Source organism: Carassius gibelio, chromosome A22 (genome assembly GCF_023724105.1).
Source record: "Carassius gibelio isolate Cgi1373 ecotype wild population from Czech Republic chromosome A22, carGib1.2-hapl.c, whole genome shotgun sequence".
NCBI classification, from domain to species: Eukaryota; Metazoa; Chordata; class Actinopteri; order Cypriniformes; family Cyprinidae; genus Carassius; species Carassius gibelio.
In genome coordinates this window covers 21924661-21937160 of record NC_068392.1, presented here as the reverse complement: position 1 = coordinate 21937160, position 12500 = coordinate 21924661, and the positions used below count along the sequence as shown (strand labels likewise).

General features: G+C 36.8%; 5 non-coding genes and 1 pseudogene across 5 annotated transcripts; all 6 read right to left on the bottom strand.

The window, feature by feature from the left end:
- Positions 1-2417: 2417 nt before the first annotated feature.
- LOC127943947 (5S ribosomal RNA) lies at positions 2418-2536 on the bottom strand. The gene has a single exon (XR_008150088.1). It is a non-coding gene; the product is annotated as a 5S ribosomal RNA (ribosomal RNA).
- A 6853-nt stretch (positions 2537-9389) lies between these two features.
- LOC127944101 (5S ribosomal RNA) lies at positions 9390-9508 on the bottom strand. Its single transcript, XR_008150239.1, has one exon. It is a non-coding gene; the product is annotated as a 5S ribosomal RNA (ribosomal RNA).
- Positions 9509-9867: 359 nt separating this feature from the next.
- LOC127944002 (5S ribosomal RNA) lies at positions 9868-9986 on the bottom strand. Its single transcript, XR_008150140.1, has one exon. It is a non-coding gene; the product is annotated as a 5S ribosomal RNA (ribosomal RNA).
- A 507-nt stretch (positions 9987-10493) lies between these two features.
- Positions 10494-10606, bottom strand: LOC127943630 (uncharacterized; annotated as a pseudogene).
- Positions 10607-11524: 918 nt separating this feature from the next.
- On the bottom strand, positions 11525-11643 carry LOC127943462 (5S ribosomal RNA). The gene has a single exon (XR_008149668.1). It is a non-coding gene; the product is annotated as a 5S ribosomal RNA (ribosomal RNA).
- A 359-nt stretch (positions 11644-12002) lies between these two features.
- LOC127943804 (5S ribosomal RNA) lies at positions 12003-12121 on the bottom strand. Its single transcript, XR_008149953.1, has one exon. It is a non-coding gene; the product is annotated as a 5S ribosomal RNA (ribosomal RNA).
- Positions 12122-12500: the final 379 nt, after the last annotated feature.

Genomic DNA, 12500 nt, shown 5'->3' with positions numbered 1-12500 from the left:
CATTGTCCTTTTCCATGCTGTTTTGTGACCCTCATCCAGATATTTTTTTACTATTTTAATTCTTAAGCTATTTTTTCTCTGTTCAACATCAATTAATCCCATCCCTCCTTTCCCTACTTCTCCTATTAATGTACTATATGCGATTCTTGACGGTTTACTATTCCATAAAAAATCTAAAAAACATTTTTTCAACCTTTTCTCCACCCATATTGGCATAGCAGTCACATATAAAACATACCACAACTTTGTCACCATTAAAACATTTAAAATTAAAACCTTCCCTTTTAAACTTAATGTCCTCAATTTCCAAAAATTTAACCTTCTTTCAATTCCTCCTACTATTTCTTCCCACATTTTTTCTTTAACATTCCTTTCGTCTTTTCCCATTAGAACACCTAAAATCCTTATTTCTTTTGTTTCTTTAAAATGAAAATGATCCGTTAAAACATTTACTCATCCAAATCTCACATACGTTGTTTTTTCTTCATTTAACTTGCCTCCTGATCCCCTACAAAACATCTGTACTACTTCCATTACTTTATTAACACTCTCTATATCTTTAACTATTATTGTTGTGTCATCCGCATATTGAAATATTTTTTCATTTCCCCCACTTCCTTCAATGTTTATCCCTCTTATGTCTTCATCTATTTTAATAGCTAATCCCAATGGTTCTGCAACTAAAGAATATAAAAGCGCTGATAATGGACATCCTTGTCTTATTGACCTAGTAATTTTAAAACATTCTGTTAAAAAACCATTACACTGTATTCTTGTTATTGCTCCCCTATATAAAATTGTAATCCACTTGACAAAATTATCCCCAAACCCGTACCTTCTTAAAATTCCAAATAAATATTCATGCTCCACTCTATCAAAGGCCTTTTCAAAATCCAAACTAATAACATATCCTTTTTTGTTCTTTTCTTTCATATATCTTATTCTATCTATTATACTTAAAGTTGTATCTGCTATATCTTTCCCTTTTACTCCATACACTTGATTTGTTTTAATTATGGTTGGCATTACCTCTTTCAATCTATTGGCTAAAACTTTTGTTAAAATTTTCAGATCTGTATTCAGCATTGTAATTGGTCTATAATTTTTTAGGTCTACTTTATCTCCTTTTCTTTTATATATTAACTTTATTAATCCCATCCCCATTCTCTGGTTCATTTCCTCCTTCTTAAAAATGTCTTCATATACTTCCTTTAAAATACTGGTTAAAAAATCTTTAAAAACAATATAAAATTCACTCCCCAAACCATCTATACCTGGACTTTTATTTTTGTTTAATTCACTTATTGCTCTTTTTATCTCTTCTTCTCTTATCTCTTCATCACACTCTTTTTTGTCCACTTCTCCTACTGTTGTTTTTATTTGATTTAGTAACTCCAATTTCTCTTCTTCCCTCAACCCCTCAGTGCTAAACAGGTTTTCATAATATGCTTTTACTTCTTTTAATATTTCCTCATTTGTTTCCACCACTACACCATTTTTTCCTCTTATTTCTTTAATCATTCCAGCTTTCCCTCTTATTTTTTCTAGATCAAAGAAAAACTTTGTACATTTTTCACCCTCCACAGTATACTTAGCTTTACTCCTTAGTCTTGCACCTTCATATTTTTTCTCTTCCATGTCTTTCAATATTCCCTCCAATTCGTGTCTCTCCAGCCAATCCAGTGTCGTTTGCCATGCGTGTCTCTCCAGCCAGTCCAGTGTCGTTTGCCTTACGTGTCTCTCCAGCCAATCCAGTGTCGTTTGCCATGCGTGTCTCTCCAGCCAGTCCAGTGTCGTTTGCCAATAATCCATCCATTGTAAAAAAAAACACAAACAAAAAATGAACCACCCTCCAGCCAGCAAGATGCTGCTGTTAGGTGGTTTAAAACTGAAAAACCTCAAAAAAATAAACTAAAAGTCCAAAAACAACTCACAAAACAAACACTAACAGAAAATTCAAAATGGAGGAGAGCCTTCCTCTCCAAACTGCAGCCAACACTTCCTGTAGCTCTCTAGCGCCCTCAGGTTGGTATGGCCGTAAGCGAAGACTGCTGCAAAGAGAGGGCTATTTAAAGACCAGCCCATCTAATCGCCAGTACATTATATAAGTAGGAAAGAAAACCCAAAAGCTTAAAGCACCTGGTATTCCTAGGCAGTCTCTCATCCAAGTACTAACCAGACCTAAACCTGCTAAGATTCAGAGATCGGGCATTGACTCTTTTTTTTTTTTTTTTTTTTTTTTTTGCAAGATTATTATATAAATCGTGAAATTTTCCAAAAGGTTTAAAGCACCTGGTATTCCTAGGCAGTCTCTCATCCAAGTACTCACCAGACCTAAACCTGCTAAGATTCAGAGATGGGGCATTGACTCTATTTTTTGGCAAAATTATTATATACTAAGTGAAAAGTTTCCAAAAGGCTTACAGCACCTGGTATTCCCAAGTGGTCTCCCATCCAAGTACTAACCAGGCCCAAACCTCCTTAGCTTCCGAGAGCAGACGAGATCGGGCATAGCCAGGTTGGTATGGCCGTAAGCGAAGACTGCTGCAAAGAGAGGGCTATTTAAAGACCAGCCCATCTAATTGCCAGTACATTATATAAGTAGGAAAGAAAACCCAAAAGCTTAAAGCACCTGGTATTCCTAGGCAGTCTCTCATCCAAGTACTAAAGAGACCTAAAGCTGCTAAGATTCAGAGATCGGGCATTGACTATTTTTTTTTTTTTTTTTTTGCAAGATTATTTTATAAATCGTGAAATTTTCCAAAAAGTTTAAAGCACCTGGTATTCCTAGGCAGTCTCTCATCCAAGTACTAGCGAGACCTAAACCTGCTAAGAATCAGAGATCGGGCATTGACTCTTTTTTTTTTTTTTTTTTTTTTTGCAAGATTTTTATATAAATCGTGAAATTTTCCAAAAGGTTTAAAGCACCTGGTATTCCCAGGCAGTCTCTCATCCATGTACTAACCAGGCCCAAACCTGCTAATATTCAGAGATCGGGCATTGAATCTATTTTTCAGCAAAATTATTATATACTAAGTGAAACATTTCCAAAAAGCTTAAAGCACCTGGTATTCCTAGGCAGTCTCTCATCCAAATACTCACCAGACCTAAACCTGCTAAGATTCAGAGATCGGGCATTGACTCTTTTTTTTTTTTTTTTTTTTGCAAGATTATTTTATAAATCGTGAAATTTTCCAAAAATTTTAAAGCACCTGGTATTCCTAGGCAGTTTCTCATCCAAGTACTCACCAGACCTAAACCTGCTAAGATTCAGAGATCGGGCATTGACTCTTTTTTCTTTTTTTTTTTTTTTTTTGCAAGATTATTTTATAAATCGTGAAATTTTCCAAAAAGTTTAAAGCACCTGGTATTCCCAGGCAGTCTCTCATCCATGTACTAACCAGGCCCAAACCTGCTAATATTCAGAGATCGGGCATTGACTCTATTTTTTGGCAAAATTATTATATACTAAGTGAAAAGTTTCCAAAAAGCTTACAGCACCTGGTATTCCCAGGCGGTCTCCCATCCAAGTACTAACCAGGCCCAAACCGGCTTAGCTTCCAAGAGCAGACGAGATCGGGCATAGCTTTTTTTTTTTTTTTTATTCACAGTCAAAATATAAGTTGTGTACAAGACTTTAAAGCTGTTACAGGGAAATTTTCATAAAAACAAAAGCATTTCACAAAAGCATTTTTCCAAAATATGCATAACACTAAAAACCAAAAACATCTAAATTCACAAATTCATCAAATTCTTTAATCTTCTCTTGGCATATAAAAGTGCTTTTGTTTTAAAATATATGTAACCTCCTTCGTAAAAATTCCATAAAAATCCCCCATCTTGTTTTCCAGTTTAAAATAACTGTACAGCATTTTTACATAATCTTCAACCAACTGTTTAAAAATCAACCATAGGTTAGCAATAAAATCTCTGTTTTTGACTATATTCCTTCTTTTCCATATTGCTTTTTTGGCCAAAATTAAAAACAAATTAATTAGTTTCTTGTTTGCTGTATTCTCTGCCATTCCCAACATAAAAAATCTATTCCAGTTACAGTCCCCCTCATTATCTCTTAAGTCTTTGATTATTTCCTTTAATTCCTTAAAAAATGGGCTCAACTTCTCACAGAATAAAAACAAATGTAAAATTCCTTCATCTTCTTTTTTACAAACTCTGCATTGGGCATTAGTTTCTTTCTGCATTGCACACAATCTCATTTCAGTAAAAATCACATTTTGTCTAATAAAATAATCAAAACTTTGTAAATCCACATCCAACCATTTCCATGTCATGTTCTTCCATATATCTTCCTCTTCAATTTCATTAAAATGCCTTATCCATAACTGATTGGCAAGAGGTTTTTTAAAAACTCTATTTATAAAAAACCCATAAAACATTTTAACAGAACCCAAATTAAAATTCACCATATTGTCTTTACATTTTAGAAACACGCTCATTTTCTTTTCTTTTTCTCCCTCCTTAATAATTTCTTCCAGCCATTGTCCTGGGATTGCTTTTTTTACTTGTTCATATTGTCTTTTTAAAACATTTACATTAAAGTCCTCCTTCTCCTCATCCATTGCATCTATGATCACTTGAAGTGGTAAAAATCCCTCTTTAAATTCCCATAAAACATCCCTCACCTTTACAAACCCTGCTTGCAACCACTTCTTAAAATAGATATCATACTCTTGCATCTTTATTTTCCCATTTAAAAACAGAGGTTGATTTAAAATCATTTCTCTCCCCTCCGGATTAAAATCCACCTCTGTTAAAAAAAGCCTCCAAGCGCTTAAAACCTCTTTGTAAAATGGTGGGATCCCCTCCATCATCCAATTCTTAAGCTTCATCCATAAAACATTTTCCCCCAAATTAAAATTCCCACATTTATTTAAATAAAGAGCCATCAATCTCTTCCACTCTGCTCTGTTCGTATCATCCAAATATTTTCTTACCACCTTTACTCTCATGCTTTTCATTTTTTGTTCTACATCCACCAAACCCATCCCTCCCTCCCCCGGTTTCCCAATCAGTGTAAAATATGCAATTCTTGGAGGCTTTTTGTCCCATAAAAATTCTAAAACACATTTCTTTATTCTCTTAAAAACCCAGTCTGGCAATGGCATCACATGTAATGTATACCACATTCTAGATAACATTAGCATGTTTACAACTAAAATTTTCCCTTTTAAACTTAAAAACCTGCTTCTCCAGAAAATCAGTCTTCTTTCCATCCCTCCCACCGTCTCTTCCCACATACTGTCCGTAGCCTCCTTTTCATTCTTTGCTACAATTATTCCTAAAATCTTTATTTCTTGCACCTCTGTAAACTTACAGACCCCTGTAAGAACCTCCGCCCTTCCATATTTCATGTATACAGTTTTTTCTTCATTTATCTTTGCACCCGAACCCTCACAATACAGTTTTGTTTTCTCCATCACTCTTTTAACACTTTCTACATTTTCAACCACAATTGTCGTGTCATCAGCATATTGAAATATTTTCTTTAATTCTTCTCCCTCTTCCATTTGTATTCCATTTATTCTTTTTTCTCTATTTATTAAAAGCCCTAAAGGTTCTGCTACCAATGAGTTCAACTGCGCCGACAATGGACACCCCTGTCTTATGGATCTTAAAACTTTAAAAGGTTGAGTTAAAAAACCATTGCATTTTACTTTTGTAAAAATATCCCTGTATAAAACCGAAATCCATTTAATAAAATTATTCCCAAACCCAAATTCCTTTAAAACTGCAAATAAAAAGCCATGTTCAACTCTGTCAAAAGCCTTTTCAAAATCCATACTAATAACATAAGCACTTTTGCCTTTTTCTTTTATATACCCTGCTATATCTCTAATGCTGCTAGTAACATCTGCTATATCTCTCGCCTTTACTCCATACGCCTGGTTTGTTTCTATTATATTTGGCATGACATTTTTTAATCTGTTTGCTAAGACCTTGGCTAAAATTTTAAAATCAGTGTTTAGCATTGTAATGGGTCTAAAATTTTTCAGCTCAGTTTTGTCTCCTTTTTTCTTGTATATTATTTTCATTAATCCTAGCCCCATTCTTGGGCTTACTCTTTCTTTTTTAAAAACTTCTTCAAAAATTTCATTTAAAATCACGCTTACTTTTTCTTTAAAAACTTTGTAAAACTCACTTCCAATACCATCTACTCCGGGGCTTTTCCTCACTCTTAATTGATTTATGGCATGTATGATCTCTTCAGTTTCTATTTCCCTTTCACATATTTTTTTATCCTGTTCGCCAACTTTCCTTGTTATCTGTTGCAACAAAATATTCCTTTTTTCCTCATCTCCCCCCTCAGACTTAAAAAGTTCCTCATAAAATGATTTCACTTCTTTTAAAATCCCCTCTGTATCTGAGACCACCATTCCATTCCTACTTTTAAGTTCTTTAATTGTTTCCGCTCTCCCCCTGCTTTTCTCAAGATTAAAAAAGAATCTGTTACATTTTTCCCCTTCCACCGTATATTTTGCTTTGCTTCTCAACATTGCCCCCTTGCATTTCTCCTCTTCTATTTTTCTCAACGTATTTTCTATTTCAATTACTTTTTGCACATCTACTTCGTTTTTATTTAACTCCTCTTTTAGAGTTCTCCTTATTTCTCTCTCCTTGGTTCTTTTAACCTTTTGTAATAAATTACAGTAGTTCATAGAATATTTCTTAATATCATACTTAACATTTTCCCACCATTGCCTTTTGTCTTCCATATACATCAGGTCTTTTTTCCTCCCATCTAATATCATTTCAATCTCTTTTTTAAAACTTTCATTCTTTAAAACCTCAGTGTTTAAAATCCACACCCCAGGTCCCTTTGTTTGTCTTTTAAAATCCATCGTCATTAAAACCATTTTGTGATCGCTTAAGGTCGTTTCTTTATAAAATATTCCATCAATGAAACATTCAAGATTTCTGGTACTTAAAAAATAGTCTATTCTGGTTTGGCACATAAAATTCCCCACCAACTGTCTTCTTGAAAATTCCTTCTTTTTTCCATTTCTTTCCCGCCACACATCAATCATATTTTTCTCTTCCATCAATGACCTTAGTTCTTTTCTACCCCCATCTGATTTAAAAACCATCCCATTTGCCATATCCATTTTACTAAAAACAGTGTTAAAATCCCCTGCAATCACCACCTTCCCCCATTTTTCAATTACATCAGCTAAAACATTAAAGTATATTTTCTTTTCTTTTTCTCCATTGGGAGCGTGCACGTTCACTAAAACAAATTTGTCTTCTTCCATTTCGATTTCTACCACCATACATTTTCCTTTTTTATCATTATATATAAGTTTTGTCTTTATACCTCTGTCTTTTCTTATTAAAACCGCCACTCCTCCTCCCATTTTTTCCTCTTCATTGTTAACAAGTAATTCCCCTTCCCATCTTTTTCTAATATCCTCCATAACATTCTCTTTCCAGTTTGTCTCTTGCAATAAAATCACATCTTCATTTCGACACAATTCCTTCACCTTTTCAAATTTATAAACATTCATTAATCCTCTAGCATTAAAAGTCACAAATTTCAGCACCATAAAATAAAATAAAAGCCATAAAATCCCCATTTTGTCAGTTCATTCACTCTCCTTCCTTTACCATTTCCCCACTGTCTTGTTTTTCCTCACATCCTTGTTTTAATACTTTTCTTTTGGCTTTCTCTAAATTTGGTGTTACCTTAGTTTGTCTTCTTCTTTTATTGATTCCTGTAGTGCCGGCATCGTCGATGCATTCACTGTCTTTGTCCATTCTCCCATCCTCGCTGACCCACTCCTGATCCTCTGTCTTTTCCAGTTGAATCTGTAAAGTATCAGTTATTTCCATCAGTGACCCCGTTTCCTCACTGCACTGCGTTGATCCAGTCCTTTCACTTTCCTCTTCAACGTCCGTGCTTGTGGTATCCTCTCTTGGTGTTCCTTCTGTGTTTTCGTGTAGCTCCTCTTCACCGGCTTCCTCATGCATCTGCCCACACCCCTGCTCTTCCTCCTGATGTTGTTCTCCGAACCAGCACTCGCACTTGTTTAACACAAGCCTGCAGTCCGGGCACCTCACCGCATTACAGTCCCTCGCGAAATGTCCCCTTTCCGAGCACTTATAGCATTTGAAGTCAGGACAGTCCTTCATCATGTGTTCAGGGCTCATACATAACCTACAGGTTCTCACCTGCTGGCTATGTATCACCCTGAAATACTGAGGTCCTTCTTCCGTCTCCATTCTTGTGCTGTAGGGCAGGGAAGCCACCTCTTTTGGAAACCGTACTCTCAGGAATCTCGTTCCATCCTCAATGCGGGTGCCCGGGTAGAATCTCCTTTTGATCTGTGAGATAGGAGTCACCCCCCATCCCTCCAGCTTCTTTAAAATATCGTCATCCTCCAAGTAAGCAGGCAGATGCATGAAAGATACAGCAAAATCCTTATTGTTCAACTTTTTAATTTCACAAGTCTTTCCTTTAATCATCAATCCTTCTTCTAGTTTCTCAATATCTTCCTCTTTTTCCAATGTAATTTCATATTGTTTCATCATTTTTGGTCTTACCGCTAGTATGCTAGTCACTTCGATCTTGTCTTTCAATGCTTCTATAATGTCCTCTGCTCTCCCATCTTGTACCTCCGTCAAATCAATCACTACCGTTGCTTCCTTGGTATAGATCCGTTTCATTCGCCTTTCTGGGTAATCCTTTTCTCGTTGTCTTTGATCCAGTCCATTTTCAGTTAGCTGCCTTGTCTGTTTTGCCAAATCCATGTCTGTAGCCGTTAATCCGTCCATTTTAACAAAAAACACAAAACTAAAACGATCCCTCCCAAACAGCAAAGCTGTTGGGAGGACAAATAACAAAAATAACACAAAAACTAGAAACAAAAATACTTATCTTGAACAAAAACAACGCAAAAAAAACAACACAAAAGTTTGGGTGAGCCTTTCTCACCTCCCTATAGCCAACACACTTCCTGTTTCTCACTAGCTCTCTAGCGCCCTCAGGTTGGTATGGCCGTAAGCGAAGACTGCCGCAAAGAGAGGGCTATTTAAAGACCAGCCCATCTAATCGCCAGTACATTATATAAGTAGGAAAGAAAACCCAAAAGCTTAAAGCACCTGGTATTCCTAGGCAGTCTCTCATCCAAGTACTAACGAGACCTAAACCTGCTAAGATTCAGAGATCGGGCATTGACTCTTTTTTTTTTTTTTTTTTTTGCAAGATTATTATATAAATCGTGAAATTTTCCAAAAGGTTTAAAGCACCTGGTATTCCTAGGCAGTCTCTCATCCATGTACTAACCAGGCCCAAACCTGCTAATATTCAGAGATCGGGCATTGACTCTATTTTTTGGCAAAATTATTATATACTAAGTGAAAAGTTTCCAAAAAGCTTACAGCACCTGGTATTCCCAGGCAGTCTCCCACCCAAGTACTAACCAGGCCCAAACCTGCTTAGCTTCCGAGAGCAGACGAGATCGGGCATAGCCAGGTTGGTATGGCCGTAAGTGAAGACTGCTGCAAAGAGAGGGCTATTTAAAGACCATCCCATCTAATCGCCAATACATTATATAAGTAGGAAAGAAAACCCAAAAGCTTAAAGCACCTGGTATTCCTAGGCAGTCTCTCATCCAAGTACTAACCAGACCTAAACCTGCTAAGATGCAGAGATCGGGCATTGAATCTTTTTTTTTAGCAAAATTATTATGTACTAAGTGAAACATTTCCAAAAAGCTTAAAGCACCTGGTATTCCTAGGCAGTCTCTCATCCAAGTACTCACCAGACCTAAACCTGCTAAGATTCAGAGATGGGGCATTGACTCTATTTTTTGGCAAAATTATTATAAACTAAGTGAAAAGTTTCCAAAAGGCTTACAGCACCTGGTATTCCCAGGCAGTCTCCCATCCAAGTACTAACCAGGCCCAAACCTGCTTAGCTTCCAAGAGCAGACGAGATCGGGCATAGCCAGGTTGGTATGGCCGTAAGCGAAGACTGCTGCAAAGAGAGGGCTATTTAAAGACCAGCCCATCTAATCGCCAGTACATTATATAAGTAGGAAAGAAAACCCAAAAGCTTAAAGCACCTGGTATTCCTAGGCAGTCTCTCATCCAAGTACTAACCAGACCTAAACCTGCTAAGATTCAGAGATCGGGCATTGACTTTTTTTTTTTTTTTTTTGCAAGATTATTATATAAATCGTGAAATTTTCCAAAAGGTTTAAAGCACCTGGTATTCCTAGGCAGTCTCTCATCCAAGTACTCACCAGACCTAAACCTGCTAAGATTCAGAGATCGGGCATTGACTCTTTTTTTTTTTTTTTTGCAAGATTATTTTATAAATCGTGAAATTTTCCAAAAAGTTTAAAGCACCTGGTATTCCCAGGCAGTCTCTCATCCATGTACTAACCAGGCCCAAACCTGCTAATATTCAGAGATCGGGCATTGACTCTATTTTTTGGCAAAATTATTATATACTAAGTGAAAAGTTTCCAAAAGGCTTACAGCACCTGGTATTCCCAAGCGGTCTCCCATCCAAGCCAGGCCCAAACCTGCTTAGCTTCCGAGAGCAGACGAGATCGGGCATAGCCAGGTTGGTATGGCCGTAAGCGAAGACTGCCGCAAAGAGAGGGCTATTTAGAGACCAGCCCATCTAATCGCCAGTACATTATATAAGTAGGAAAGAAAACCCAAAAGCTTAAAGCACCTGGTATTCCTAGGCAGTCTCTCATCCAAGTACTAACGAGACCTAAACCTGCTAAGATTCAGAGATCGGGCATTGACTCTTTTTTTTTTTTTTGCAAGATTATTATATAAATCGTGAAATTTTCCAAAAGGTTTAAAGCACCTGGTATTCCTAGGCAGTCTCTCATCCAAGTACTAACCAGACCTAAACCTGCTAAGATTCAGAGATCGGGCATTGAATCTATTTTTTAGCAAAATTATTTCATACTAAGTGAAACATTTCCAAAAAGCTTAAAGCACCTGGTATTCCTAGGCAGTTTCTCATCCAAGTACTCACCAGACCTAAACCTGCTAAGATTCAGAGATCGGGCATTGACTCTTTTTTTTTTTGCAAGATTATTTTATAAATCGTAAAATTTTCCAAAAAGTTTAAAGCACCTGGTATTCCCAGGCAGTCTCTCATCCATGTACTAACCAGGCCCAAACCTGCTAATATTCAGAGATCGGGCATTGAATCTATTTTTCAGCAAAATTATTATATACTAAGTGAAACATTTCCAAAAAGCTTAAAGCACCTGGTATTCCTAGGCAGTTTCTCATCCAAGTACTCACCAGACCTAAACCTGCTAAGATTCAGAGATCGGGCATTGACTCTTTTTTTTTTTTTTTTTGCAAGATTATTTTATAAATCGTGAAATTTTCCAAAAAGTTTAAAGCACCTGGTATTCCCAGGCAGTCTCTCATCCATGTACTAACCAGGCCCAAACCTGCTAATATTCAGAGATTGGGCATTGACTCTATTTTTTGGCAAAATTATTATATACTAAGTGAAAAGTTTCCAAAAAGCTTACAGCACCTGGTATTCCCAGGCGGTCTCCCATCCAAGTACTAACCAGGCCCAAACCGGCTTAGCTTCCAAGAGCAGACGAGATCGGGCATAGCCAGGTTGGTATGGCCGTAAGCGAAGACTGCTGCAAAGAGAGGGCTATTTAAAGACCAGCCCATCTAATCGCCAGTACATTATATAAGTAGGAAAGAAAACCCAAAAGCTTAAAGCACCTGGTATTCCTAGGCAGTCTCTCATCCAAGTACTAACCAGACCTAAACCTGCTAAGATGCAGAGATCGGGCATTGGATCTATTTTTTTAGCAAAATTATTATGTACTAAGTGAAACATTTCCAAATAGCTTAAAGCACCTGGTATTCCTAGGCAGTCTCTCATCCAAGTACTCACCAGACCTAAACCTGCTAAGATTCAGAGATGGGGCATTGACTCAATTTTTTGGCAAAATTATTAAATACTAAGTGAAAAGTTTCCAAAAGGCTTACAGCACCTGGTATTCCCAAGCAGTCTCCCATCCAAGTACTAACCAGGCCCAAACCTGCTTAGCTTCCGAGAGCAGACGAGATCGGGCATAGCCAGGTTGGTATGGCCGTAAGCAAAGACTGCCGCAAAGAGAGGGCTATTTAAAGACCAGCCCATCTAATCGCCAGTACATTATATAAGTAGGAAAGAAAACCCAAAAGCTTAAAGCACCTGGTATTCCTAGGCAGTCTCTCATCCAAGTACTAACGAGACCTAAACCTGCTAAGATTCAGAGATCGGGCATTGACTCTTTTTTTTTTTTTTTTTTTGCAAGATTATTATATAAATCGTGAAATTTTCCAAAAGGTTTAAAGCACCTGGTATTCCTAGGCAGTCTCTCATCCAAGTACTAACCAGACCTAAACCTGCTAAGATTCAGAGATCGGGCATTGAATCTATTTTTTAGCAAAATTATTTCATACTAAGTGAAACATTTCCAAAAAGCTTAAAGCAC